Source organism: Nycticebus coucang, chromosome 3, assembly GCF_027406575.1.
Source record: "Nycticebus coucang isolate mNycCou1 chromosome 3, mNycCou1.pri, whole genome shotgun sequence".
In the NCBI taxonomy this organism is placed as follows: domain Eukaryota; kingdom Metazoa; phylum Chordata; class Mammalia; order Primates; family Lorisidae; genus Nycticebus; species Nycticebus coucang.
Window position 1 is genome coordinate 130,366,338 of NC_069782.1, and position 26,996 is coordinate 130,393,333.

The window sequence follows — 26,996 nt, forward strand, 5'->3', positions numbered from 1 at the left end:
AAAAAACTAAACTGGATATAGTAGGACATTAGAGGAGATGGTGGCCAGCTCCACCCCTGCATTGTGTTTGGGAAGGGGTGGCAGGAGTGATGGGATTGTGTTACGGGCAGGACAGCAGGGGTCCAGCTCTCATCCATCTCCCAGATGCTCTTCCACCTCATTTTCCAGGTCTGTGTAAGGCCCTAAGAAGATTTCCATGAATTTGGCCTGTCTTAGTCTGTTGCTGCTGCTTTAATAAAATACCTTATACTGGGGAATTTGTAAATAGCAGAAATTTATTTCTTACATTTTTGTAGGCTGAGAAGTCCAAGATCAAGACTCCAGCAGACGCAGTGCCTGGTGAGGGCTACTCTCTGCTTCAAAGATGGCGCCTTCTGGCTTGGTGCCTGTAGCTCAGCAGCTAGGGCACCAGCCACATATACCGGAGCTGGCAGGTTCGAATCCAGCCTAGGCCTGCCAAATAACAATAACAACTATAGCCAAAAAAATAGCCAGGCATTGTGGCAGGCAATTGTAGTCCCAGCTACTTGGGAGACTGAGGCAAGAGAATTGCTTAAGCCCAAGAGTTTGAGGTTACTGTGAGCTGTGATGCCATGGCATTCTACCTGGGGTGACATAGTGAGACTCTGTCTCAAAAAAAAAAAAAAAAAATGGTGCCTTCTTGCTGCATCCTCACATGGCAGAAGGGGCCAGCTCTCCCTTTATCCTCCTTTCTAAGGCACTGATCCCACTCATGAGGGCAAAGTTCTTATGACTTAATCACTTCTCCAAAGATCCTACTTCTTAATACCACCACAGTGGGAATTAGGACTCCACATGAATTTTAATGGGACACACATCATAATAGGGACACACACGCCTAGTATAGGACAGGACCAGCACTATCTTTCAGGGCTGGACTCAAGAAGACACCTGCCCATGCAGTTCAAGTCCCAGTCCCAGGACCAGTCCTTAACACACTGCTTGTCCCACCCTAGGGTCAGGCCACCAATCCTGCTTATGTCCCCATGTGACTCACTCAGGTAGTAATAGGATTTCTTTGTCTCTAATGCCACACTAGCCCTGTGCTACCCCCTAGGCATGGCCTTGTCCCTGAGAAGGAGAGCCCATGGCCCTGTATTTCAAGGGAGGTATGTATGAGGGAGTACAGGGAGGAAAAGGATCAGGGTGGAAGGAGATTTGACAAGGAAGTTTACAGAAGAGCAGAGAAAATGAACTAAGAAGGCATGAAGGGGACAGAAAAGTTATAGTGTTGGGGGCTGAACAGGTTTAAAGCAGATCAGGAGGCAACTTGCTCTAGACAGAGGCCTGACAATGTCTTGGTTGGGGGTTGGGAGGAGTCTGGAATTTGTCAGAGCTTCAAATGGCCACCAGCGCAGGTAGCCCTACTCCTATCCTCTAAAACCTGGAACTGCCCCTAAGGCTTATTCATGCTGGTGCTCTAGGAACAGAGGTGAGAGCTTGCTCAGCTGGGGAAATGCACTCAGAGAGTTGCTGGTGGCAGTGATGCTGTCTCAGTGTAACCAGAGGACACAGGGTGGTCCAGTGTAAGAGACCCAAGCCAGTGATTGTCTTTGTGTGACCTCAGCCTCAGTTTTTCCTTCTCAATGAAGGGAGAAAACCAAACACTCTGCTGGTCCTCCAGCTCAGAGTGTGCTAACAGAACTCTGATTACTATGGTAAGATCCAAGGGTTACACTCACCAGCAGCTGCCACTGGCCTGCACTTTCCCATTGAAGGCTCCACACAGTGTCCTAGGGGCCCTTGAGGCCCTGGAGGCCCCTTTCCCTAGCCCCGGGGACTCTAACCTTTTACCCTCCCTTTCCACTCCTACCCCCTTTCAGGGTCTGAAAAGGCTTGCTGTTTGTTCTGGAATCTGACCTCAAGAGCAGGCAGTCCCCTGCCTCTGGCCTCTGCCCTCTCTCCTAGGGCCTTAGTGCTTCATCGGTAGGGGCTCCCAGCCTGTGCAGAGACTGGCCCAGTGCAGCGAAGACACAGAGCTGTTTGCTCTACTCCTGGCTGTAGGAAACCACACCTTTCTTCTCTCCAGATAGCGATCAGGACAGGGTGGTAGGCTCCTTGTATGAAGCACAGAGGTCTGTTTGCCTCTGTTACCATCCTTCCCCAACTTTCAAAGCTATTTGGCTCCATACATGACTGGAACCAATTGCAGGTAATGTCCCTGTCAGGGCATAGCCGTCCTCATCCATTACTTGCTTGAAAATCACTCACTTCCTTCTCTGGGGCACTGACTCAGGCATTTAGTAGACCCTTGATAAGCTGGAAGGGTCAAGGGTATTTCTTTTTTTTTTTTGCAGTTTTTGGCCAAGGCTAGGTTTGAACCCACCACCTCCCATATATGGGGCTGTCGCCCTACTCCTTTGAGCCACAGGCACTGTCCTGGCCAAGGGTATCTTTTCCTTCCTCTCCACTCAATGATGACTTAAGGATAAGAAGTGAGTTTTATTCATCTTTATGTCACCAAGGTCCAGTTCAATGCTCAGCACATGGTAGTCACTAAATAGAATATAGGACAAATGGTAGGGGAAGAACTGTATCCCTTTTCTCTGGTGATGGAAGTGAAGAGAGGTTGTGTTTATTAACTGATGTGTCTATGGCCATAATATCCTCTGGTATTGGCAAGGGGAAGCTACTTATTTCCCTCCCACCTAGCCACCTCCCCGAGTCACTTCACAATCCATTTGCCCCAGCACTGGGATGGGGAGAGGTCACAATTGAGCATTTGTGCTCAATGTGTAGGTGCCCAAAGTGTAGGTGGCTGTGAGCTATGTGCATATGTCATGGAGCCACCAACGCTACCCTCAGTGTAGACAGGCTCTGCCTTGGGCAGAGGCCTGTGGCAGGCATTGGGAAGGGGTCTAGTCTCAAAACACATAAATAAGAATCCTGTTCTCTTGGGCGACACCTGTGGCTCAAAGGAGTGGGGCGCTAGCCCCATATGCCAGAGCTGGTGGGTTCGAACCCAGCCCTGGCCAAAAAAAAAAGAATCCAGTTCTCTTCTTCCTACTTCATCCCCCAGCATTCTGGTAAATTTTATTCAGATCTAGTAATTAGAGACCTATTCCTTTTGAACTAGATCAGATCAAGAGGATTGCTTGAGCCCAGCAGTTTGATGTTACAGTAAGCTAAGGTGACTGAATTGCACTCTAGTCCAGGTAACAGAGTGAGACTCTATCTTGAGAAAAAAAAGGTCATGTATTTTGGGGTCTGAACTCAATGCAGATGCACATCTTAAGCCTGTCTCTCCCCATGCAGGGAAATGAGCCATGTGTCATTGCCAAAAACCTAGGTGCCTATGTACCCTGGGAGGGCAAGAGAGCGACTGGAGTGACTTTAGCCAGAGTGCAGAGGTGGAGGAAGTTACATCTCCTGCTGCCTCTGACACCATCAGCAACATTGGAGGAGGTGTCTTTTCCCAAATTCTTCACACCCAAGATCTCACCATCCATGCAAAAGACATAGGGTATCCAGGGTCTCTCTTGACAGCAAGCCTTCCACAAAAGAGCACAGTGTCCCTGGGGACAACTGGGGAGATACATAAGCCAGAACAAGACCATTATCATATCCACTGGACAACCCAACAGGAAAACAAAGAGCTTGTCCCCTTGGACCTTTCCTCCTTCCTTTGACATTTTCTATGCACCATATTGGTAAGTCTTTCCAGGAGATGCCCTTTCCCAGCTTCCTTTGGGTTTGGAAGTCACCACACTAGCCTTCGGGAACCAACTATACAAACCCAGCCTATTTTGCTCAGCAAAAATCCAACAAAAGATGCTGGCAGGTTATAGAATCCCTGAGAGGGCAAGGCAGTCCTAAACCCCCCAGACCTAGCCAGCCAGACCTCTGTAACTGATGGCAGAATGCCCAGGGCTAAATGGCCATAAGTTAGATATAAACCAAGGGCTCAAAAGCCAGAGCATCCAAGCAGACAAGTTGCAGAATGGGCAGTGGTCAGCGCAAGAGTCCAGAATCTTAAAAGTCAAATAGGGCAATGGGAATTTGATCCTGAGGCAAGAATGATTGGGTAAGGGGGATGCTGTGCTATAAGGGACATAAGAGGTTATTTCGACCAGGTGGAAATTATGGGTATACTTGGACACTTCTAGATGGGAAAAGGAGATCTAAAGGAATCCTTACAATACCAAGGAGATAGAGATGTTGGAGGTCCTAATACTTATTATTATGGTCATGGTAGAAGTGGTTGTTGTATTGAGATTGATAATTATAGTGATTATAGTGATTCTGATAACAGTAGGAATGGGGTGATGAGTGGTCACGGTGCTGCCATGGTTAATGATTGTTGCCATGGTGATAAAGAGAGTAAGTGATAATAACTATTGTCATGGTGAAGGACATGGTGATATTGAAGTTCAGAATAACAGCAACAATTATTTTGGGGATGATGGTGACAATATAGTCACAAGTGAAGAGGTGGTCGTGATGGTGGTAGAGATGTCGAATTGTTGTCCAGATGAGGGAGTTGCTGGTAAGGATTACATTGGTACATATGAACTCTTTGTGCGTTATCATTGTTATTTCTTTAATCCCATTAATCACATGAGATAAATCTGATCCTTTAAATGAGCTCAGGAAGAATATGTCTTGGCCCTGGGTCTTCCTGCCTAACACCTCTGTGATCAGCCTGCATTGTCTTTCCTGGTCCACTCTGTTCAACAGTTGTGGTGGCTCATGCCTGTAGTCTTAGCACTTTGGGAGGTCAAAGAAGAATGATCCCTTGAGCCCAGGAGTTCGAGACCAGCCTGGGCAGCAAAATGGGACCTCTACAAAAAATTTAAAAATTAGCTGAGCATGACAGTATGTACTTGTAGTCCCAGCTACTTTGGAGGCTGAGGTGGGAGGATCACTTGAATCCAAGAGTTTGAGGTTGCTATGAGTTATGACACCACAGCACTCTACCCAGGACAACAGAGTGAGACTCTATCTCAAAATAACAATAACAACAACAACAATAATTAATAAAATGAAAAATAAATTTTTTAAAAAGTGAAAAAAGTTGAGATTGGCGGTAGCCCACACTCCAGCTTTTCCTTTTCTTTCTCCATCTTCCTAGGGTTTTACTTGTTTTCTAAGATAGTCTTTTCTCCATGGTCCAATATTATAAACTAAGGCATAGAGGTTTTTCTTCATAGGTTAAAGCCAGAGCACACTGGGTATGCTAAGCATCTGACTAGAAATGGGTAAATTTTATCAAAAAAATAAAAATAAAAAAGCCCTCCTTATAGAGGAGGAGCAATAGATCCTTAACTCAGGGCTGGTTCTCAATTCCTAATTGGTTTTCCACATCTGGAGTAATTCCCTTAATCTGTTCTGGCTAATCTGTTGCTACTGGCCAAATGTGGCTATAGGCATTTAAAGTACACCTAATCCAACTGAGATGTGAGTATAAAATATACATTGGGTTTTGAAGACTTAGATGAAAAAGAATGTAAACTCTATCTCTTTAATATAAAATTTTGTATGTTCAGGGCGGTGGCTGTGGCTCAAAAGAGTAGGGCGCGGGCCCCATATGCCAGAGGTGGTGGGTTCAAACCTGGCCCCGGCCAAAAACTGCAAAAAAAAAAAAAAATTTTGTATGTTCATATGTTGAAGTAATATTTTTAAAATATAGGGTTAAATAAAATATTTTCTTAAAATTAATTTCACTTGTTTCTTTTTACTTTTAAAAATTATGTCTGCCAAAAGATTTTAAACAACATATATGATTCACACTATGTTGTTGTATAGTACTAGCTTTGCTTGTTCATTTTTCTTTCACCCAGGGAAGCAATAGAAAAGAAATGAAGCAAATCCAAAAGAACAATGGGGGCTGGGTTCGGTGGCTCACACTTGTGATCCCAGCACTGTGGGAGACCGAGGCAGGTGGATTGCCTGAGCTCAGAAGTTCCCACCAGCCTGAGCAAGAGGGAGACCCTGTCTCTATTAAAAATAGAAAAACTAACTAGGCATTGCAGTGGGTGCCTGTAGTCCCAGTGACTTGGGAGGCTAAGGCAGGAGGATTGCTTGAGCCCAAGAGTTTGAGGTTGCTGTGAGCTATGATGCTACAGCACTCTACCCAGGGCGACAGAGTGAGACTTTGTCTCAAAAAAAAAAAAAAAAGAAAGAAAGAAAGAAAGAACAATGGGTTGGCCAGGCACAGTGGCTCACGCCTATAATCCTAGCACTCTGGGAGGCCAAGGTGGGTGGGTTGCCTGAGCTCACAGATTCAAGATCAGCCAGCCTCAGCAAGAGTGAGACCTTGTCTCTAAAAATAGCCAGGTGTTGTAGTGGGCGCCAGTAGTTGCAGCTACTTGGGAAGCTGAGACCAGAGAATCACTTGAGCCCAGGAGTTTGAGGTTGTTGTGGCCACGAAACTCTACACAGGGCAACATAGTGAGACTCTGTCTCAAAAACAAACAAATAAAAAAGAACAATGGGGGGCGGCCCCTGTGGCTCAGTGAGTAGGGCGCCGGCCCCATATGCCGAGGGTGGCGGGTTCAAGCCCAGCCCCGGCCAAACTGCAACAAAAAAATAGCCGGGCGTTGTGGTGGGTGCCTGTAGTCCCAGCTACTCGGGAGGCTGAGGCAAGAGAATCGCTTAAGCCCAAGAGCTGGAGGTTGCTGTGAGCCGTGTGACGCCACGGCACTCTACCCGAGGGCAGTACAGTTAGACTCTGTCTCTACAAAAAAAAAAAAAGAACAATGGGTTAAGCACCTAATAAGTTTTTTCTTTTATCTAGGATGTCTACACAGAAGTGCCTCAGGTACTTGGCTCCACTCCCATGTCAGGGCCCCAAGCTCCTTCTTTGATGTGGCTCCACAATGGAAGCCACACATGGCTTCCATCTTGAAGTCTAAGATGGCTGCTCTAGTTCTCATATCCATTTACACCTTGTGAAAAGGGGACACAGGGATGTGGAGGATCAACTCCTTCATAGGGGCAGAGCCCAGAAGAGATGCATTACTTCACTTGCATCACACTGGCTAGAATCTAGTCAGCTGAACACACCTAAGTACAAGAGAGCCTAGGAAATGTAATCCTAAATTGGATGGCTATGTTCCCACTACCACTTGAGGATGTTATTATTAAAAGAAGAAAGGGGCCAGGTGCAGTTTCTCACACCTGTAATTCTAGTACTCTTGGGAGATGGAGATGGGAGGATTCCTTAAACTGAGGAATCAGAGACCAGCCTGAGCAAGAGTGAGACTCCATCTCTACTAAAAATGGAAAAATCAGGCTGGCTCAGTGGCTCACACCTATATGTAATCTTATCACTCTAGGAGGCTGAGGCAGGTGGATTGCTTGAGCTCAAGAGTTCAAGACCAGCCTGAGAAAGAGTGAGATTCCCCCTATCTCTACTAAAAAAAAAAGTAGAAAAACTAGCCAGGTGTTGTGGCAGGTGCCCGTGGTCCAAGCTACTCGGAAAGCTGAGGCAAGAAGATCACTTGAGCCCAAGAGTCTGAGTTGAGGTCACTGTGAGGTATGACTCCAGAACACTCTTCTCAGGGCAACAGAATAAGACTCTCTAAAAAAAAAAAAAAAAAGAAAGAAAGAAAGAAAGAAAAGGGCTCGGCACCCCATAGCACGGTGGTTATGGCATCAGCCACATACCCTGAGGCTGGCGGGTTCAAACCCAGCCCAGGCCAGCTAAACAACAATGACAACTGCAACAAAAAATGTAGCTGGGCGTTGTGGTGAGTGCCTATAGTCCCAGCTACCTAGGAGGCTGAGGCAAGAGAATCACTTACGCCCAACCAGTTTGAGGTTGCTATGAGCTGTGACACTACGGTACTCTACCAAGGGGAAATATAGTGAGACTCTGTCAATAAATAAATAAAATAAAATAAAAATAGAAAAAAATAGCTGGTTGGGAGGCTGAGGCAAGAGAATCACTTAAGCCCCAGAGTTGGAAGTTGCTGTGAACTGTGACACCATGCACTCTACTGAGGGCAACAAAGTGAGACTCTATCTCAAAAAAAAAAAAAAAAAAGAAAAGGAAAGGAAAATTGGGCGGCACCTGTGACTCAAGGAGTAGGGAGCCGGTCCCATATGCCAGAGGTGGCGAGTTCAAACCCAGCCCTGGCCAAAAAAAAAAAAAAAAAAGAAAGGAAAATTAGCTAGGTGTGATGGTTAGTGACTATAGTTCCAACTACTTGGGAGGCAGAGGCAAAAGGTTAGCTTGAACCCAGGAGTTTGAGGCTGCTGTGAGCTAGGTTGATGCCATAGCACTCTAACCTGGGCAACAGCGTGAGACTCTGTCTTTAAAAATAAAATGAAAAGCGGGCGGCACCTGTGGCTCAGTGAGTAGGGCACCAGCCCCATACCCCGAGGGTGGTGGGTTCAAGCCCAGCCCCGGCCAAACTGCAACAAAAAATAGCCAGGTGTTGTGGCGGGCGCCTGTAGTCCCAGCTACTCAGGAGGCTGAGGCAGGAGACTCGCCTAAGCCCAAGAGTTGGAGGTTGCTGTGAGCTGTGTGACGCCACGGCACTCTACCGAGGGCAGTAAAGTGAGACTCTGTCTCTACAAAAAAAATAATAATAATAATAAAAAAATAAAATGAAAAGAAAGAAAGAATGGATATGAGGGGACAACCCACAGTCTCTCCACACCCAGAGGAGGGCTATCACGCAAAGCTCCTACCTTTATAGGCCTGAGGAATGGCAGCAAGAGAGTGAAGCAGATAATCTCCAAGAAAGGCCTGCTCCTCTAAAAGAGATGTCTTTAATAAAGACAGCTCAAGGCCCAGCATCTTCTGATATTCCTTGGTCAGAAAGATTTTAAGAGAAAGAACAAAGAGGATAACCAGGTGTGTTGGCTCATGCCTGTAATCCCAGCCCTGTGGGAGGCTGAGGCGGGAGGATTGCTTGAGCTCAGGAGTTCAAGGCTTGTCTGAGTGAGAGTGACACCCCGACTCATGAAAAAAAAAAAAAGGAAAAATCCAGCCAGGCGCCTCAGCGAGCTCCTGTAATCCCAGTGGCTTCAGAGGCTGAGGCAGCAGGATGCCCACAGACCAAGTATGAGGTTGCTGCGAGCTATGACACCATTGCACTCAACTCAGGGCATAGGGTAGAACTCTGTCTCAACATAAAAAAAAAAAAAAAAAGGCAACTGTGCACATATGCTCATCCCAACCCCCAATTCCCTTAAAAAAATAAAATAAATAAATAAAAAGGAACAGAGAGGATACTACGTCAGACAATTAAGTTCGCTAACTCATCCTAGAAAAAGTGCTACATACCTTATTGCTGAATATTGCTACTGCAAGTTTTTGAACTTAATTGTCAGGCTTCATATAACAGCTTTGATGGTCATTCCAGAAAAAAAGAGTTCCAAAATTGCTTTGAAAGGTAGACTAGGCACTGGCATCTGTGCATAGCTTCCCAAGGGGAATATTTAGAAGGTGACCCTAATCATGACATTCATCATTGAGGTATATAGCACTTTTTCTAGGATAAGTTAAAAAACTAAATTGTCCCACCTTTTAGTTTGATGAGAAAGAGAAAGAGTGAGTGCCTGTGCATGGCTGGGAATAATTATTTGAGTTCTAAACTCTCTTGGTGGGACAATGTCTATGATCTTAATGTTTTGGACATTTATACACAAGGTCTTCACAGGTCACGTGACATAGGAACAATGGGTCGAAGCATTTGTTAAGTAGGTTCTATTAAATGCCTACTTGCCTGCCTTCTTTCCTTCCACCTATAACCTCTTCTACTTCTATCAGGTGCAAAGGATTGGAACAAACATGGATCCAGGAGACAAGCAAGGCCTATATTTAAGACAGTGATGCGACTGGGCCATCAGAAAACAAACAAAAACAATTGTCAAACAACCAGAGTGGACAAAGTCTAGGACAGGTACACTGGTATAGATTTGACTTTCTCTTTTATCTAGATATTCTGAACAAAAAAATTAAACTTAGGTGGGGCACAGTGGCTCACGCCTGTAAACCCTAGCACTTTGGGAGGCCCAGGCCAAGATTGCTTGAGCTCAGGAGTTGGAGATCAACCTGAGCAAGAGCCAGACCCCATATCTACTAAAAAAATAGAAAAATTAGCTGGGCATTGTGGCAAGTGCCTATAGTTCCAGCTATTCCAGAAGCTGAGGCAAGAGGATTGCTTGAGCCCAGGAGTTTGTGGTTGTTGTGAGGTATGATGCCATAGCACTCTACCCAGGGTGGCATAGTGAAATTTTGTCTCAAAAAAGGAAAGAAAAGAAAAGAAAACTTGGTCTTCATGAAGACTGGATCTTCTGGACACTTCATCAATGTATTCCTGTTGCCTGGCACATAGCACAAGTTTGGTGAGCATTTGTTGAATGGATAAATAAACAGGGTTGGGCTTACTCTGAGTTAGGGTCAGATTTGAGCTGTGAGGAGAATCTGTTGGGAAATTATCTTGGTTTTGAAGTTGGGGACTCCACAGCACCACCCTTTCCCTTTTCAGTGGCCTAGTCTCTGGACCTACAATCCCATTCTTCTCAGGATCTTTCTCTCCATTACCACTAAGCCAGCCTCTCAAGCTCCAGGCAGGCTGCCAGTGAGAAACTGGAATGCTGGGCAGAGAGATGGGGCAAATGTGGGCATTGCCTAGGAGCCCTGCCCCCCTCAGAACCCATCCCTGGCAGACTCATGTTTGTTCTTAGTCTGAGACAAGAATTCCCTGACTGCTACCTCCTCCATCTACACAAGGAGCCAGGTAATAAGATCACAGTCAGACCTAGGAGAAGGCATGGCCCCTCTGGCCATACCCTGGACTTCCCCCCTCTTCCCATACATCTTGGTGTCAAACACATTTTATTTCCTCACGTCTGGGGACCCCAGGGGCTTCCCCTCCAGGATTACTTCCTCCTCCGGTTTGTTTTCCAGCTGGAGACTCTAGGAGCCCCACGGCAGGGGGGCGGCTCCTCTACTATGGCCCAAAGGCTTCAAAGGGCCCCACTGGAATGCCAGCCCAGAGGCTGCTGGCCTGGGAGGAGGGGTGCAGGCACTATATGTCCAAGGTAGGGGGGCCTCTACATGCCCCCCCTCATTTTGAAGCTGGCCTCCACTGGCTAAGGGGAGTTATCTATGGGCAGAAGTTGACTTCAAAGGTCAGGAATAGGGGACTCCCTACCACCCCCTCCTCCAAGCCCCAGAGGGGGCCAGGAAATGCCCCCCCCATGATGGATTAGGTGCCTAAGAGCCATAGCGAGCTCATGGATGGGGAGACCTTCTCTATTTTCATGGGGCTCAGATTTCATGATTTTGGGAGGGAGGAGGGGGTTGAAATAATTAGTAATTTGTGATTAAGTCTTTTCATGGAGATTTTGTTTCTTTGTTCTGTGATGTTGCCCGGAGCCATTTAAAAAATGACTTAATGACAAAAAAAAAAGTAATTGCTCTTTGTAACTAATGACTGTGTCAGAACTTGGAAATCACCAAAGCCTCAGCAAGTAGAAATGGAGACACGGACGAGGTGGGGGTGCCACTCCCCCAATCCAGATCAGGGATTGTAATGTGGCCTGGGATCCGTTTGTGTCTGGATCATGCCCCTCCCCGCCCTGCTCTGGAGTCAGCCAGCACTCCATACTGCCCTCAGACTGGTGGCTTCAGGCCTAGGGTCCCTTAGGCGCCTTTGCCCCCGGTGGGTTGAAAGGAATGGTCAGAATGCCTGAGGCAACTAGACTGTCCCAGTTTGGCCTTGCCTTGGAGTTGCTCCCTCCATAAAATCCTCCTGGAGGGAGACTTCTGCACTTCAGGGTGGGGATGAAGGAGTAGGTATGCCCTCCCTTCTCCACTCCAGCAGCCTCTATAGAGCCCCACAGTTGCCCGGGAATTCTGGATTCATCTGGGTCTTTTATTTATTTATTTAGTATTTAATTGTCAAATAAAAATGGAATATATTCAAAGTTACAATGTGATGACTTAATACTTACCTGGATCTTCATTGCTTTTGTCTCCCCAACTAGACTAGTCTAGTTGGAGAAGAAGCCCCCTCTCAATGCTCCTGCCTCTCCTCTCCCAGGTGGGGAGGTGTGTGTACTCCAACCTGCAGCTTCACCTTGGGCTGGGGCCCTGCAGAGCTCTGGGCCCCCAAGGCAGGGATCTTGCAGGGCCTAACAACTTGGGGTGGCCTACCTCCTCCTGCTACCCGAGGCACCTCTTGCAGCCTCTGGGGAATGGGCCAGGAGATGGGGAATTGCTCACACAGCAGATTCCACTCCACTCCCTTCCTTAGCCCTCCCTCTGATTTCTCCCAGGGGGAAATGCTGGGGGTGAGAAAACCGTTAACTTGTGCCTTCTATTTGGTTTTCCTCTGGTTATTGTTTAAAATGCAGAGATTATGAGGTCAAACTCTCCCAGCCAATATTTTTCTAATGAAAAATGTAGTAAGGCACGACTGAGTAATCTAATCTATAAGTTAAGCATTCCACACAGCAGCGATTTTCACCGACAGAACTTCAATAAATCTTGTTTTGAGAAAAATGATATGAGGCTGATGTTCTATTTTTGTCAATTTGAATGGACTCCCCTGCTCCCCCAGTACCCAGAATCACTGCATTGCACCCAGTCCATCTCCTCCTTCCCTCCCCAGAGCAGACTGATGAAAGGGGGGACAGGAATGATGGGTGGGAGGCTGGAGTCCTGATCCAGCTCTGCTCCTAGGCTCTGGGGCCAGAGGTATCTGCTTCAGCCCACCTGGTCTCTGAGGGCCTCTTTCCAGTGAGCCGGTTGGTGAAGGGACCAGAGGTCCTGAAGGCAAAGGCAGCTGGTAGTCTAGGAAAATGATGTCGCCTTTCCTAATCATGGGGTTAGGGCTCCTGGGGCAAGCCTGTCTCCCCCAGCTCTCTGGAAGCTGAGCAAAGAACAGACAGCCCTCACATCTTCCCTCAGCCTCCAACAAGCCATGGAAAGGGCTCACCTAGGCAGAATTATTTAAATCCACCCTTAAAACAGCTACACCCCTTAGTCTGACCTGATCATGGTGGATGAGCCAGAAGTGGTAAGCTCTGGCCACCAGATGTGTGTTTGTGTGCATGTGTATGTGCATGCGTGGACCTGTATGTAGTACCAGTGGATTCCTATGTGCTGGGCTCTGGGAAGGAAGCAGGGCTCTGCTGATGGACATACAGGGCATGAAGCTGTCATGAGGGATGTCTGCCAAGACTGATATCAAGAGATTCCAAGCCCAGTGGATATGTGGGAGGCCCAGAGAAAGACTATGGAGAGGCTGCTTCAAGAAACTGGAGAAGCGGGCAGCGCCTGTGGCTCAAGGAGTAGGGCGCCGGTCCCATACGCTGGAGGTGGCGGGTTCAAACCCAGCCCCAGCCAAAAACCACAAAAAAAAAAAAAAAAAAAAAAAAAAAAGAAACTGGAGAAGCTATAAGGGCAACCAGAAAGGATTATGGCAGCTCATCAGAGAAATCAATTAGGAGAGGTTTTTCAAAATGAGAGCTCCTCCTCCCCTCCTCCCAACGATAATCCACTGAGGGGAATGTGCTTAGAGAAACAGAAATTTCCAGGAGAGAGACATTTTCTGGTTGGAATTATTAGATAGCATCTAGTTTCAGAAGACCAGGGGTTGCCTCCATCTGAAATTCGCAGGATGGAAAACCAAGACACGGGGGACTTGATCTCTCTCGGCATCTGGGAGAGCTGCACACTGAGGAAGGAGGGCTGAGCTAGGGTACACAGATCAGAGGACTTGAGTTCTGACATTACCAAAAATCAAACTTCAGGGCTCAGTTTCTTTCATCTGCAAAATGAGGAAAATTAAGACCAATTCTACTCACCTGACTGCAACATTAGCTGATCCAGTGAGAAGATGTGCATGAACATGTGCTGTCTGAAGTACTGCAGAAATACACTAGTGATAGAAGTGTTACCTCCTTGACCGGGAAAGGAGATCCAGGAACAATGCTGGAAGCCCCTTTATTCTCTGTCTCACATTAAACTAAGTAAGGAGGATGGGTACCTACCAATGGCCTGCCTCTAGTCTGAGCTCAGAGATTTCCTCCTACAATAAGAAAGGAGTTCGCATTCATCTACTGTCTGCCCAAGTGCACCCACAACCTACATCCTAGGAAAGATGACCCTGGGAAGACTTTGGCCTGGGGGACAGTCAGGACAGAGATCTGGGGACTGGGAAGAGGGCCGGGAAAGGAGGAGTCTTTTGAGAGGAAGGGGAAGGGACAGTAACCTCTTGCCTCTGCTGAATCAAGTCCAGGCACCAAGGCATGTATCTTTCTTCCCAGGCCTTACTAATATGTCTTCTTAGTCGTCCACCCACTCCCAGTGTTATTGAAAGGGCCATTCTGAGGCTCCTAGGAGCTCTCCAAAGGGGAATGGGTGAGGTTTTTTTTTAATATTAAACATAAAAGGTTGGCTCCAAGTCCCCTTTCATCTTCTGACCCCCAAGCCACCACTCTCTACCATTCCACAACCCACTAACTGTTCCCAGGAAAGGCAGCCCAAGCCCTGGGCTGCTGAGGATGAGGGGAAGTGGGAAAGTGGTAAAGGAACGTTTGAGGCTCATCAAAGTGGCCTGGAGCTGCCTGAGCAGCCTCAGAAACCCTGGAAACCTGTTTCTCCAGAAAAATAGTGGGTGAGAGGAGACCAGGTAATGATTTCTTGTGTGACTAGGGTGGGAGGATGAACCCAAAGCAAAGATTCCCCTCCAATTTCTCTGTGCCATGGGTACAGCAGAATCTAGCCAGGGCTAAGGGGGTCTGCCTGCAGGATAAGTCTGAGAATACTTAGAGCGTGTCCTAGTCTTCCTCCTGCCACCAGCGAGGTCCCAAGGCCCTGGGACAGCTTCATATACCATGTACTAGGAGCCCTTGAAAACTATGGGTTGTGGAGGGGGAGAGAAGGGCAGTTGGGGGAGACAGGAGCTTGTGGACCTGTGGTAACTTACACCTGCTAAAAATCTGATTTTCAAAGAAATTTTAATCACCCAGGAATGTTTTCAGGAGAAAATAAGAAAAAATTAGGATGCAAATCACTAGATATAGAATGAATGCATTTATGGAGCAAAAATAGATCTATAGATTTTTTTTTAAAGACTACAATAAAAGCAACAAAATATAAACAGTGATTGTTTCTGAGTGCTAAGATTTCATATGATTTCATTTCCCCTATACTTCTCTATAGTTTCTGTATTTTCTACCATCAATATTTATAATTAAGAAATTATTTTAAAAGATTAAGAAGATTCTGGCATCAAGTTGACACCTCAAATGTAGACCCAGAACTTTTGCAGACCCCAGGCCCACTGCCCACTCTCAGGTCTGCCTGGGGGATCCCTGGCTGGCAACTCATGGGGGAGGGGCTGAGAGCTAAGCAGCTGGGAGTCAGCTGCGCCTGGAGACAATCCGTGTCCAATGGGAGGTGGGGGGCTCATTTCCGAGCTGAATGGAGGCCAGGGCTAGGGACTAAGTCTGCCAAGCAGCAACCTGGAGCACCAATGCTCATAGACTTCTCCCCAACCTCTACCCCTAAAAAGAGGGCAGAGGCTCCAGACTTACTCAGCTTCTGCCCGAAAGGTTTCTACCCCAGTAAATCTGTGGATATAGAAGAGAGGGTGAAGTTGGCCCCATCCCTAGCCCTGAGGTTCAGTGAGAATTTATGGAGATATATTCAGGCCTTTAATTGCCCCTTTCCCCCTCTTGCGGCAGGATTTTCAAGGCCATGGACTCTATCAGGGGAAGAAAGTAGCTGATCAGAGCTGGGAGGGGGCCCCCATGGTGTCAGACCAAGGTTTTCCAAGAAGTCTCAGTTAATCCCAGCTCAGGGTTCGTAAAAACATGGCTAAGAAATTCTAGCCTACCTTCAAGTATTCAGTTATGTTCAAGGGAAAAAAAAAAACATAAAAAGGCTTTTAGACAATTTATTTATGAGCATGTGTCAAAGTTTTATTTCTATCTTGCTGCAAGAGACCTAGAAGAGGCCAATTCAAGAGTGCTTCGTGGTAGACACATTTAGAGGAAAGGACAGTGGTCAGAATCATTGTTAAAACGGATGTACAAAAATAATGTCTGGATAAAATTTACCAAACTCTTACAATTGGCAGGGTGGATGAGAAACTGGTTTCTAAAACGAAATCTGAATCTCATTAAAAATTTACCATAAGATTGGGCGGCACCTGTGGCTCAGTGAGTAGGGCGCCGGTCCCATATGCCGGAGGTGGCGGGTTCAAACCCAGCCCCAGCCAAAAAAAAAAAATTTACCATAAGATTGCTTAAGTATTTTTATCAAGAATGCTCATTTCCTCGCAGAAGGAAATAATGGATTATACTTGGCAAAAAAACACTGTCACATTCTTTTTTTTTTTTTTTTGAGACAGAGTCTCACTATATCGCCCTCAGTGGAGTGCCATGGCATCACAGCTCACAGCAACCTCAAACTGTTGGGCTTAAACAATTCTCTTGCCTCAGCCTCCCAAGTAGCTGGGACTACAGGCACCCGCCAAAATGCCTGGCTATTTTTCTGTTGCAGTTGTCTTTGTTGCTTAGCTGGCCCCTGCTGGTTTTGAACCCACCAGCCTTCGTGTATGTGGCTGGTGCCGTAACCACTGTGCTACAGGTGCCAAGCCAGCACTGTCACATTCTGACTTAGCTGCTGCTAGGGCTGGAGGCCCAACCACAAGGCAATCAATATGGAAATTCTAGGTTCCTGTGTGCCCAAGCCTGTGCCAACAAGAGCACAAGATGGTGGGCAGAAATTTCTGGGAGCCTGAATTATCTTGTGCAAGGGAAAATTTCCTGACAAAAAGTATTTGTCCAGGCAGATGCACCCAGAAGTTCTGAGTTCTCTCGTGTTGGAGGTAAGTAAGACTGCAGAGGGAGCAGGCAGCCTCTTGGTACAGATATTTTAGAGCTATTTACCCAAGTCGGGAACTTGGACCTCTGGCAGAATACCAGATGATTTTCAGTGGTACACTGACAAGACACTAAATCACACTGAATCCCATCGCGAAAAGTTATTTCCTTGTCAATTCTCTTTCTTTTCCTCTTCCCCCCCACCCCAGTGGAATTTGGGTTCACAAAAGTGGATTAATCATATACCTAGGTTCATGATACACTCTCATCATTGGTCCTTGCATGCAACATTTTATTACATATTCAGTTTGTCTTCTTCATTAGTTGTTTTGAAATAATATAAGCATTCCATGAATTTATCCCCCAAAACAATATCTCAGACCTTGACAATAATTAACAACTAACGAAATGGTCCTCCCAAGCCATTCCTTGACTCCAACCTTAGGCAATTGTCACATTGAATCCCATACTCATTATCATTTTGCTTTCCTTTTAATATAGTTATATTGTACCTACACTTATTCCTAAAAAAGAACATTTTAAATTTTAACTGGTTTTAATTTTATTAAATAATAGAATCAGGTTATATATAATTTTTTTTGGTTTGCTATTTCATACAATATTATATTGCTAATAGTTACCCATTTTGTTGCATGTCATTTATGTCCCTCTGTTTTGACTACGTTTTGACTACAGTAAAATATTCTACAGTGTGAGGTTACCTCAAACTATTGTAAAGATATCAGTTTCCTTACACTCTGATCATAGCAACATTATTCACAAAAGGTAGAAGCAACCCAAGTGCCTAGCAAGAGATTAATAGATATGCCAGGCAAAGTGGCTCACGCCCATAACTCTAGCACTCTAGGAGACCAAAGTGGGTGGATTGCTTGAGCTCAGGAGTTCAAGACCAGCCTGAGCAAGAGTGAGACCTCTGTCTCTAAAAATAGTTGGGCATTGTGGTGGGCACCTGTAGTCCCAGCTACTGGGGAGGCTGAGGCAAGAGGATCACTTGAGCCCAAGAGTTTGAAGTTGCTGTGAGCTGTGATGCCACCGCACTCTACCGAGGGCAATAAAGTGAGATTCTGTCTAAAAAAAAGAGAGAGAGAGAGATGAATAGATAAATAAAATGAAGTATATACATTTAATGGAATATTATTCATCCTTAAATTCTAACACATGCTACTACTACATGGCTGTCCCTTGAAGATATCATTCTAAGTGAAATAAGTTGGTCACAAAAGGACAAATACTATCTGATCCACTTATATGAGGGACCAAGAATAGTCAAATTCATAGAGACAGAAGTAGAGTGCTGGTTGCCAGGGGCTGGGGTGGGGAGGGCAGTAGAGAATCATCATTTAATGGGTACAGAGTTTCAGTTTGGGAAGATGAAAATAATTCTAGAGATGGATGGTGGTGATGACTCCAGAGCAATGTGAATATAATGCCATTAAACCATACACTTAACAACAGCTGAAATGGTAAAAATTTTATGTTATGTATACTTTACCACAATAAAAAGATACCACTTTGCCATCAATGGGCATCTGGGTTGTTTGCTTCTTGCAGTTTTTTGTTGTTGTTGTTGTTTGTTTGTTTGTTTTGAGACAGAGTCTCAAGCTGTCGCCCTGGGTAGAGTGCTGTGGCGTCACAGCTCACAGCAACCTCCAACTCTTGGGCTTAAGTGATTCTCTTGCCTCAGCCTCCCAAGTAGCTGGGAGACACCTGCCACAACGCCCGGCTATTTTTTCTTTCTTTCTTTTTTTTTTTTTTTTTGGTTGTAGTTATGATCATTGTTGTTTGGTGGGCCCGGGCTGAATTCGAACCTGCCAGCTGTGGTGTATGTGGCTGGCGCCCTCACCGCTTGAGCTACAGGCGCCAAGCCTCCAGTTTTATTGAAGAGAATGTCTCATTTTGTTGCTAGTGCATCTTTAACACCCACCTACCATGTGTTTCTTTTCTTTCCCTTTTAAAAGAAAGAAGGCTTCCACCTCAAGAGCTTTCAGCAGGCAGAAGTATTCAGCTAGAATCAAAAAATATCTTTGGTTTTTATTTTACTTATTTTTATAATTATTTTCTATTTTTTTGGCAACTGATGGTTGGTTTTATAGTTACTGTAATGCTATAAAGTTTTATAAAACAATAAATACACATGAGTAAAAAATAGTTGATTTAAAGAAAATTATGAAGTAAATAACCTTATAGGTGGTGTATGGATGTGCTGTGAATTGTTAAGTTGGTATGTGGATAGTGAAGTCTGGAAAACATGATTTTAGAGGTTTCTCAGGCTCTGGTCAAAACAGTGATTTCTGTGGCCCTTCCAAGGTTAATAGTCTCTGATATTCCAGATATACATATAGTACAAGTCATGAGTGCTCAGAAAATGCTAGAATGGACAGGGAAGGCTTTGTGTAAAAACATGTTCGTGGTCTTAAAGGATGAGTAGGATTTAAATGAAAATAAAGATAAAATAAGAGTTCTTCCAGGCAGAAAGAATAGTATGAAGGTCAGACTAATCAAGGTATGTGTATGAGCCGCTACTGAGTTTGCTTGGTGGAAGCAAAAGGTAATTATACAAAATAAAGAAAATAAACTTGGAAAGCCAGAAAAATCCAAGAAAAGGACCTACGACTCAGTTATGAGGTTGTAGGGAGCCCCCAGAAAGTTCTTGTGCAGGTAAATGACATGATGAAGGGACTCGGATCTTGAGCAACTGGTTTTTGGTGAAAATTCTCCTCTAGTCCAGCCTGAGACTGCTGACTAGTTCATTCATCCCTCAGATATTTATCAAGGGCCTCCCATATACCAAACACTGCCATGTGGTTTCAGTGATGCACAAAAACATACTCCTTATTTTACAATCCTCTAGTGGGTGAGCCAGACATTAAATGAAATAATCACATCAATATAAAATTACCTGTGCTAATAAGCCCAACTGAGGAGGAGTTCCTGATGCCAGGAGTACACATAGTAGGGGAGCTTACCTGGTTTGGGAGTAGAAGCAAGGCTGTTTGGCTGTTCTGAGGAAGTGACAGCGGAGCTGATACTGGAAGGATGAGAAAGCATTAAATGGGTAAAGAGAAGAGGGAAAAACATTTCAGACAGAGCAAGCAGCATGCCCCAAACCCCCATGGCCTGCAGAGGACGCCTGGAGGGCCCTGGAGTAGATGGACCATGAAGAAGGTCATTGTGTCTGTGTCTCAGGGAGTGCAGAGGATCATGGAGAAAAAGGAATCTGGAGCCAGCAGGCTCTAGGAAGGTTTTGGACTTTATCCTAGAAGAAAGGGGTGCTGTTGACAGGGCTGTGATATGATCAGATCAGTGTTGAAAAAAAAAAAATCAGACATCATGGTGCCTGTGAGGAGGGAGGGCTATGTGAGTAGCGCTCTCTAGGGCAGCCCCAGATCCGTCAGGGCTCTTGTCACTGGGGAGCTTGTCCAATGACAGCATGCTGGAGAGTGGGGTGTCAGTGGAGGAAAAGCAAGTCCGATTGTAAGAATCGGACAGAGATAAGCAGAGGGCAATCCAAAGGGGACCTATATGACTCGGGGAGGGGGACTGGAAAGGACCCATGAGCAGGGTCCTGCTGGCAGTTGGGGGAGAGGCTGGAGCTTGGAGAAGGCAGGGTTGAAGTAACCGGCTGAAGCGCAAAGCTGCAGCAGTAACTAAGTTTGCCCAGGAGAGGGCTCCACCTTGGGAAAAGGGCTACCTCTCAAGGACTCAAAGATCTTTGAGGTTCCCTAGAGAGAAGAGGGATGATCAAGGACAGGCCCTAGGGGGACTCCTGCCATAGTTGGAGAGGAAGGAGCTAGAGACAGTATTTGAGGGCAGGCTGGATGGGGATGGTCCAGCAAGGGCACCAGGTTAGAAGCAGGAAAGGGCCCAAGGAAAGCACAGTGGCCAGGGCCTGTGAGTGGGGACGGAGAGGCAGCTGAGGAGTTAGCCTGCAGGCCCCAACTTAGTTTTTGTTTTCTCCTAGATGTGACTGGAGTCAGGGAAGTGGTAGTAGAGGTAGGTGGAAGCAAGTAGAAGAACCCTGATCAGGAGGGCAGGAGTGGAGCTGACCAGGAGGTGAGAACTCCTCACCTGACCCTACATTGTCCTGCCTTTCCTTTCTAAACCTTCCTGGGCTACAGAAAAATAGGGAGACCGAGGATAAAAATTCTCTCTAAACAGAGCTTGGGGAGGGAGAAGAGAAGAGGAAATCTGAACACAAACCCCACGATGCTTTTCACTATTTTTTAAGTGAAGGGAATGAGGTAAATTTGGGGACTTGATGGCTATGTGCACACGTGCACATGTGGTCACCCCTACTCACTCACCCATGCACACTCTCTCACAGATTCACAGCTCTCACACAGACAGCACTCATTCACACACCTCCTCACTCATCATGCACACTCACACACCCATGCTCAACACATGTTCCCTCTTACCCTGCCACCCCTACACATACACCCAGGAGAATCTCAGACAGCTGTTCACAGTAGCCCTGATCTCCAGGAGTATATTGTGAGTATCCTCTAACAGAGATAGGTGGCTTCATAGTGTGTCATGTGTGTGTCTTTGTAAGTAAAATATCCAGTACTGAGGGGTGCCGCAAAGGTGACTGGGGATGGGGGATCTCCCAAGACATGATGTGTGTCCCTAAGGGGATGAATGTAGTGATGTGTGTATTGTTTCGTTCACTCATTCACTCAACCAGCCTAAGGAGGAGGCACTGTGCTTGGTTAAATAGTGAACCACACAGACATCATTACTGCTCAAACTCTAATGAGCTCCAGAGCAGACAGGCTCTCAGGACCCAGCAGTAAATACCACGATGGGGGAGTGCTGTGTGCTATGGGAACAGGCAAGGAGACCCAAGAATTTCTGAGAACACACTTTAGTGGGGCAAGTACAGACACTGATTGGGGAGCACCTCCAGGATGCGTGCTGCATATCAGCAGGCAGGGGTATATTTTGGAGGGTATGTGGATTGGGATGTGAGGGTACCACATGTGCATGTGTATATGGCCATGTATGCATAGGAAATGGTGAGGTGTGCATCATTATCAGAATTATCAGAGCAAACCAGCTCTTTATTACGTGTATAATTTCCCTGTGTCCCATTGGGTCCCTCCATGAACAGGGAGCTGGAGTGGAACTAAACCAAATAGGGGATTTAGCAACTTCAAGGGGCTGCAGCAAGCTTAAAGTGCTGCTGATGAATGGTAATGGCAGGCAGGGGACCTCGGGGTGTCACCAGTAGTACAGAGGGACTGAAGGAGAGAATGTTGATTGGGCTTGGGCTAGGGACCAGTGCCTGGTGCAAGGAAGTCTGTGGATAAGTCCAGGGACTGGCAGGTCTTTGCAATAACCTGGAGGAAAAAAAGGGAGAGAGAGAATGCCCAGCCCCGCCCAGTCTTGCCTGGAGTAGGAAACTCAAGTGTGATAGCCTGGCTGCAAGGGCCTCCTCTCTTTCAGGAGTATTTCTTGAACCTCATATGCGGAAAATGACCTGGAAGTTTAACAGAAAGAAGTCGTCTCAATGTTATGTCCAAATCTCAGTTTGACAGTAGGACTTGGGCAAGTTACCCCTCAGAGTGGTGTAATAATTGGGGTAATAATATTTATCATGCAAGGCTATGGTGATGATCAGCAGTAATATAAAAACTGTGGTCCCTGGTAAGCACTCAAAGAAGATGGCATTTTATTTAAGATATTGGATCTGTCTGTAGTCTACATCATCTACATGCCAAATAATCCGTGCCTTTCCCACCCTTTAAGATTCAAACCCAGCTCACTCCTACCCACTCCTATAGGGACAGCCCCTCCTCCCTGGTCTGGTTGATTTTTTTTTTTTTTTTTTTTTTTTTGAGAGGATTTGAGCTGCTGAAGCAGCTCACAGTCCACCTCTTAGGGATCACAGGACTGGAAAGAGGCAGAAAGTCTCTCAGGTGAGGGAGGCAGGCCCTCTTCTCTTTCACCCCAACCTCTGGAGATGAAAGCCCAGATCTTAGCCCCCTCCAACCTGCCCAGCTACTGAATAGCCAGTGGGAGGTGCATTAACTGGGGACAGTGCCCTTCATTCATAGCCAAGGCCATCTTCAATCCTTTCAGCTCATCCCCATCTTATGCCCTCCTCTCTCCTCAGTAGAGTGCTCTGGTATCATAGCTCACAGCAAACACAAATTCCTGGGCTCAAGCAATTCTCTTGCCTCAGCCTCCCTAGTAGCTGGGACTACAGGTGTTCACCACAACACCTGGCTATTTTTAGAGATGAGGTCTCACTCTGGCTCAGGCTGGTCTCAAACTTGTGAGCTCAGGTGATCCACCAGCTTCAGCCTCCCAGAGTGCTAAGATTACAGGCGTGAGCCACTACACCCAGCCTTTTAATTATTTTTAAGCAGTCCTTTGGAGAAATATTTCTTTCTTTCTTTCTTTCTTTTTTTTTTGAGATAGAGTTTTACTGTGTCACCCTCGGTAAAGTGCTATGGCATCACAGCTCACAGCAACCTCAAACTATTGGGCTTAAGCGATTCTTTTGCCTCAACTTTCCAAATGGCTGGGACTACAGGTGCCCGCCACAATGCCTGACTATTTTTATGTTGTGGTTATCATTGTTGTATAGCTGCCTGGACTGGGCCTTGTTCAAACCTGCCAGCCTTGGTGTATGTGGCTGGCGTCCTACCCACTGAGCTATGGGTGCCGCCTGGAGAAATATTTCTAAACAACAGTGTCCATCCCTATGGCTGCCCCTTCAAGTATGTTTCTATCACCAGTTTCTTCTTTCTTCTGTCTTTTATTTATTTTTTCCTGCTTAGCCAAGTAAAAATTAGTATAAAGAAGCAAAAAAAAGGAAACCTTTAATCCCACCACTCAGAAGCAATTATAAAAATTGCTAACATTTCTTAAGTGCTACTATATCAGGCATTATTCCAAATGCTTGGATGCTTCATTTCATCCTCACAATAACTTGGGGAAACAGGTAACATCATTACCATCATTATCTCCACTTAGCAGAAGCAGCAGAGGCACAGAAGGTAACTTGCCCAAGATCACATAGCTAGCTAGTAAGTGGTATGGGAAAGATGCAAACTCAGGCTAACTACACTTTCCTTTGTATCTTTTAGCTATTTTGTTTTCTGAGGACTTTCCTGCTGGCTTCCTGTAGCCACTTGCTATCCTAGTTGAGGCAGACCTCTAGCCTTCACTTTACAGTATTAATATTTATTACCCATCTCCTCTGTCCTGAGCATAGTGCTAGGCAAGAAACAGGTACAGAGAAGCACTTTCCAGCGCCCAGCTGACAGCAGCCCCACAAGGCAGGCACTAGAGCACAGTGCTCTTGCCCAGGAGTAAAGCAATGCAGAGGCAGCAGCAAGAGTTGCCCCCAGCTGGGACTTGGGAAGGAGCCTCCCTGAGTACTGTACCTCAGCCGAGCCCTCTCCTAATGCCCACTTCTGCCAACTCGCATCACTGCAAGCTCCTCCTGGGGCTTTTGCCTTGCAACCAAAGGGCCTGAGGTCCAGGATCTCACAGCCTTGGGGCTGCAGCAGGCCCACAGACTCACTAGTAGGATTGTTTCAGCAGCCTAAACGCCATCATGCTCTGCCTTTCTTTTCTCTATTCTGCAGATCACTAGCATCTATGTGAATGGCTTACAGCACATTCTTGCTGATCTAATCGCCAACTGCAAAATGCCTTTGCAGCCTTCTTACTCAACCTTCACACAATTACACCGCAGCTGGAAAACTTCCCCTTCTTGAGAGCCCTTTCATTCTCTACTTATCAATACCTCACCTTTCCATCAAGTCCTGTAGTAAAAGCCTCTTCTTACAAAATCTTTCATAAGCCCAAACCAGGTGTACCTCTCCCTTTGGGGTCCATAGTCCTTTTTACTCCTCTCAGGATATCAATCTTAGGCTGCCTGATAGCATAATTTTTTTAAATTAAAATATAATTATGTACAGGGTGGTGCCTATGGCTCAAGGAGTAGGGCGCCTGTCCCATATGCCGGAGGTGGCGGGTTCAAACCCAGCCCCGGCCAAAAACCACAAAAAGAAAAAAAAATATGTATATATATATATTTAATTACGTACGATCAAGTACGGTAATTTTAAGTGAATTTTAAATGAGCTTTTTTTTTTTTTGTAGAGACAGAGTCTCACTTTACTGCCCTGGGTAGAGTGCCGTGGCGTCACACGGCTCACAGCAACCTCCAGCTCCTGGGCTTAGGCGATTCTTCTGCCTCAGCCTCCCGAGTAGCTGGGACTACAGGTGCCCGCCACAGCACCCAGCTATTTTTTTGTTGCAGTTTGGCCGGGGCTGGGTTTGAACCCGCCACCCTCGGCATATGGGGCCGGCGCCTTACCGACTGAGCCACAGGCGCCGCCCCTGAATCCCAGTGATTTAAGTCCATGTGTGTTAAGGGTGTCATCAGGCCAGGTGTGGTGGCTCACGCTTGTAATCCCAGCACTTGGAAGGCTGAGGCAGATGGATTGTCTGAGCTCACAGGTTCAAGATCAGCCTGAGCCAGAGTGAGACCCTGCCTCTAAAAATAGCTGGGCATGGTGGGTGCCTGTAGTCCCAGCTACTTGGGAGGCTGAGGCAAGAAAATTGCTTGAACCCAAGAGTGTGAAGTTGTTGTGAGGTATGATGCCACAGCACTCTACCAAGGGTGACAAAGTGAGACTCTGTCTCAATTAAAAAAAAAAGAAGAAGATAAATTACAAGGGGTTTCTGTGTAAAGGGAATGGGACTGGGGCCAGGAAGAATAAGCAGTCTAATTCCTGGGGTCTCAGGCCTATGCACTTAACCTCAAGAAACAAGCAGAAGTGACCACAGGTTTAGCTCCTTGAGGAAAATGGCTGTTTCTGTCACCCTTATTTGGCCATAGCTAAGTGTGGGAACAATCAGCCCTTGCCAGGCCCTGAGTGCTAAGCAAGTATGGCACTCCCCAGGGTCTGGCCTAAGAATCAATCCTGCTAGTCCCCTGACCCCAAGAACCTGGGCATCCTAGGATATTGTCCTTTTCTAAGAGGTCAGAGATAGAACAGTGCAAAGACCACCCCACTACTCCCTTTTTACCCAGGGTCTCAGTCTTACTGGGCTGAGACCAAGCTTGAGGTTTCTTCTACTCTTTATGCTCAGAGGGGGTACCTGGGGGTCTATGGGGCTAAGCTAGAACTACAGGGAATGTCCTGGAGTGGGAAAGCGTAGAGGTCCTGCTAGGGCTCTGAAAAGGAGGTGGGAAGAGAAAAGGGGAAATAAAATAGAGGGTAGGAGTAATGAAGTGACTTCTAAAGCTAATAGTGCATTTACCAACATCTCCTCCTCTGCTTCTCCCATCCCAGGAGGACCCGGCCGCAGCCCTGAGGCAGCCTGTCCAGCTCACAGTCCACCTCTTAGGGATCCCATGACTGGAAAGAGACAGAAAGTCTCTCAGGTGAGAGAGGCCCTCTTCTCTTTCACCCCAACCTCTGGAGATGAAAGCCCAGATCTTAGCCCTCCTCTGAAGCACAGGTCCACCTCCAATCTGCCCAGCTACTGAATAGCCAGTGGAGGTGCATTATCTGGGGACAGTGCCCTCCATCCATAGCCTAGGCCATCTTCAATCTTTCTTTCAGCTCATCCTCATCTTATGCTTTCCTCTCTCCCAGGCCTCCTTCCTGGAAGCTGACCTGGAGCTGGATTCCCAAATAAACAGTAACTAATTGGATTAGGAGCTGATAATATTGTTGACCTTTCTTAATGTCTGCTGGCTGTCTTTCCACCACGCTGAGGCTTAATTGTATGGGGTGGGGAGGAGAGAGGGGGACTTCCAGGAGTGAAATGCGACCCCTGTTAACCTCAGATAAAATGGGCTCAGCGTCTTCCCAACTGCCTGTCATCCCCCATGGAGCAGAAACACACACATGCTCCCACTGTCATCAAATAATTACACAGATGATACACACATGCATAGGCATGCATGCAGAGATGCAAACACACCCAAAGGCACATGCACACCCCTACATGGTGCGCACATGACTTTGAACCTTTGATCATACGTGTACACAGTCACACACAAGTCACACACATGCAAAATTACATATACAATAGACAAGGGTATGCATACACATAGAAATACACATTTGTAAAATGCAAATACAGAGAAACATATAGACAAATATAGTTGCACACACGATGCA

General features: G+C 46.3%; 1 long non-coding RNA gene across 1 annotated transcript in view; it reads left to right on the forward strand.

Annotated features, from left to right (window-relative positions):
* Nucleotides 1-26,518, forward strand: part of LOC128582414 (uncharacterized) — a 49,226-nt gene extending 22,708 nt beyond the window's left edge. The window contains exons 3-4 of the long non-coding RNA XR_008379044.1: nt 26,160-26,251; nt 26,466-26,518. This is a non-coding gene — a long non-coding RNA (uncharacterized LOC128582414). The remainder of the gene's footprint in view (nt 1-26,159; nt 26,252-26,465) is intronic.
* The last annotated feature ends 478 nt before the right edge of the window (nt 26,519-26,996 follow it).